The sequence below is a fragment of the Cebus imitator genome, unplaced genomic scaffold (genome assembly GCF_001604975.1).
Source record: "Cebus imitator isolate Cc_AM_T3 unplaced genomic scaffold, Cebus_imitator-1.0 Scaffold402, whole genome shotgun sequence".
Classification (NCBI taxonomy): domain Eukaryota; kingdom Metazoa; phylum Chordata; class Mammalia; order Primates; family Cebidae; genus Cebus; species Cebus imitator.
This window is the reverse complement of record NW_016107717.1, coordinates 1,962,712-1,966,767: the sequence shown is the minus strand read 5'-3', so window position 1 is coordinate 1,966,767 and position 4,056 is coordinate 1,962,712.

The window sequence follows — 4,056 nt, the reverse complement described above, 5'->3', positions numbered from 1 at the left end:
TCATAGCTTTTTAGAGGGTATAAAATTTAGAAATTAGGTACTTTTAGGGACTCCTGTGGTTCATCATCCTCAAGCAAAACAATTTAAATAGCAGGTATCTGTAAATAACAAAAAGTATAATTTGCCTTCTAAATAGTAACACTCATTCAATAAATGGTGAATTAGAATCATAGAATGTAAGCTTAAGAATCATAGAATCCTAATATAAGCTTAAGAATTTTACTATTTCTAGGTTTTATTTGAACATGCTTTTGACAGGAAATACTTTAAATAATCTGTAAGGTAAAATTACTTTAGTGGTAGACTTTTTGGTGATGTAATTAGTATTGTACTAAAAATGAAACTGCCATCATCTGTTTCCTACTATGACCAAGTGACTGATACTGAACTTGCCTTCCTTCTATAAACATCTAGAAAACCAGACAAAATACATGGAACAACTTTTTTTCAGATACTAGACAAGAGAGAGCAAAGGATTGTGATCCCTAAGAAAAGAAAAACATATCAAAAAATCCCATAATAATCCCAGATTTTAAGCAGGAGGCATGTTCTAAAAACTGGGACAAGGAGAGGGAGCACAGGCAGAATACAACAGTCTCACTGAATTTGAGGGGACAGAAATGGGAGTTCAGGGAGGCTGAAACTGGTAGAATTTTCAGCATAGAATACCAAAGAAAAAGGAGTCACAAAGAGAAAATGATCCAGAAATCTACATAGAAATCCCCTTGAGTTATTGGTTGAATATTAAAGTGCATGTGAGTAGAATTAAACTTCATGACTGTAGGCAAAGAAAACTGCTAGGGAGATATAAGCTGAAAAGTTCCATAACTCACTTAGGGTTGGAGGTCATTTGGGATCCTTCAAGTCAAAGAGGAAGACTTCGTTGAGTACCCAGAGCATTGTACAGCTATCTCCCAAAGGTTACACATTGATATTAATAGTATATTAGCCCTAGGGAAAAAAGCGTACTTTGGGGCCAGGTGCTGTGGCTCAAATCTGTAATTCTAGCGCTTTCTGAGGCCAAGGTGGGAAGACTCCTTGAGGCCAGGAGTTCAAGGTTACAGTGAAGCTATGATCACACTTCTGCAGAGTGAGACTCTGCTTCTTAGAAAAAGAAAAGTAACCAACCCCGCCCCCCTTCCTCACCTGTCCCTCTTGTGCCTTTAGCCTCGCCCTGCCTCCTGGATCTTCCCCCAAGTACACCTGAAAAAGCTCACTTCTCTCGAATCATAAACAAACACTCCCTCACCTCCAAAACAGAAAAAAGAAAAAGAAAAGTAAAAAGAGTACTTTACATCCACCCTAATAAAGCTTTAAATCAAGCCTCAAAACTAGCCAGCTGATTCTCAAGAAGTTGAAACCCAGTCATAATTTTAAAAAGAAAAAATAAACCAAACCATCAACAATGTAAAAATTGTTACACATGTAACAATTTTTCTGGTTGTGGTTCACAAAAATACAGTATCTAACATGAAAGATTTACTTGATGAATAGAACAGTAGATTACATACAACAAAAGAAAGTATCAGTGAACAAGAAGATAGAGCAATCTAAAATACACCAATTGAAAAACAGAGAGTGGGAGAAAAGGGCTGAAAACAGTGGCCAATGACCTATGGAGGTTATCAAGTAATCCCTGGTGGAAAAAATACAAGGGGAGGAGAAACAAATACAGTTGAAGAAATAAGCTGGGTGCAATGGATCACATCTATAATCCCAAAAGGAGGATTGCTTTAGGCCAAGAGTTGAAGATCAATCTGGGCAACATAAAGAAGATGTCTCTAAAAAAAATAAAAATAAAAAATTGGTAAGGCATGGTGGCACATGCTTGTAGTCCTCAGAAAGTTGAGGCAGGAAGATCACTTGAGCCCAGGAGTTGGAGGCTAAAGTGAGCTATGATTGTACCACTGTCACCTATCATGGGTGACAGAGAAAGACCCTGCCTACCCAACCCACCAAAAAAAAGAAAGAAAGGAAAAAGAAAAAGAAAGAAGGCTGAAACGTTTTTGAAATTTGAACTAAAAATCCACAAAACCAACAACAAATCCTATGCAGGATAAAACCAAGAAAACCACACCAAGACACATAATAATTAATTTACTGAAAGTTGGTTATAAAGAAAATAATAATAAAAACAGCCAGAGGAGGATAATTATTACATCCAGGAGAACAAATAGGAGAATGACTGCTGATTACTACTCATCGGAAAGAATCAAGCCTCAAGATAATGGAATAAGACTTTAAATGTACAGAAAGAAAAGAAATGAAATTCTGTTTCTTATGTGATATGAAACCTGAGCAGCAGAATAAAATTTCAGTGGTTTCTTCTCCCCAGCTTCAATTACTGTCTTTGGCTATTTGTATACAGAGAGAGAGAGAGAGAGAGAGAGAGAGAGAGAGAGAGAGAGAGAGAGAGAGTGTGTGTGTGTGTGTGTGCGCGCGCGCACGCACACACACCCGGTTTTTTTAAAATAAAGTACCTTTCAGGATTATTACTGTATTTTTGTGCTTAAACATTTTAGATACTACTAGCTCAGAGGCTAATTAAAAATTATGGTTAGAGTAGCAATAATGCCTTTTCTTCTTTCTCAGAATTTTTTTTTTTGAGACTCGGTCCATCGCACAGGCTGGAATGCAGTGCTACAGTCTCAGCTCACTGAAACCTCCACCTCCTGAGCTCAGTGATTCTCTCACCTCAGCATCCCGAGTAGCTGGGACTACTGGCACGCCATCATGCTCAGCTAATTTTTTTCTTTTTTTTTTTGGTAGAAATGCAGTTTCACCATATTCCCCAGGTTGGTTTTGAATTCCTGGACTCAAGGGATCCACCTACCTCAGCCTCCCAAAGTGCAGGTATTACAGGAATGAGCCACCATGCCCAGCCTCTCAGTATCATTTTTTAGTACCAGATTAATTTTTCAAGAATTGCAAAGATAAATAATTATTTCTGAAATTAATAATGTATTGTCTTCTGTGTGTCCTGCTACTTGGCTCAACTTTGACTATATGTCTTATGAAAGAAGCTAAATATCATTAATACAACTCAAAGCATTTCAGTAAAATACATGACCTTTATGTGACTGGTTATAAACATATGGAAAGACTTTTTAATTCTGGCACCTTATGTATCTCAAAGCTACATATAACATCAGGATTATACTGCAGATTAGAGAATCTGGATTAATAAGTATTTCATAATCAAACTCTAAAACATTCCAGTGAATGACCTTTCATTCTAGATGTCCTCTGGAACTAGCTTCCTCTCCCCTTGTTATTTATAACAAGCAATTTTGTAAATGTTGAATGTACAATGGCATATTTGGCTTTTTTACTTCCAGAAAATTGTGGTTATTTTCTATGTCATATGAATAAGAGATTATTATTTATTATCTACATTAGTTACTTTGTTGGGCTGTTTTGTGTGCAGCAGTATGGTCATTAGTTGAAGTTGTATGAATGAGGGTGATAAGAATAGATGATCAGTTGCAGGAAGCTTGTCGAAACACAATTCTCTTTAAGATGTGGCAGCCATTATTAACATTTCTATTTGCTGTGTGTCCTCTTGAAAGTGACAAAAACACAGCAGATTCATGCCTATTTTGATAAAACTTTTCTTCCTCCGCCTCCAAATGGTCTATATCAGTTGCTCTCAATTTTCAGTCTTAAAGCTCCTTTCTTCCTCCCCCGACTTTGCTCACAACCTCTCCTTTCTCTTACCCTCTCTGTCTCTTCTAGCTCTTTCTTTCCTTCTCAAGTTGAAGAAGTAAACTCTTTGCTACTCTTTTATCCAGTAAGGAAAAGCAATATTGCAGAAAAAGCACAATCTTTAGAATTAGACTGATACAAGTGTGAATTCTGGCATTATCAAAGAAAATTTACTTCATTTTTTATATGCCTCAGTCAGTGGTGTTTCAGAACTGGATCACAATGGCTGGATGACCAATTGTGCCCATCTTTTCTTCCCAAATCCCCTTCACGGATTTCATTTTGGTAGCTTGAAATCAGCCATAATTGGAATATTTATACCACAGAAATCAGCAAACGCTACAAAACAGA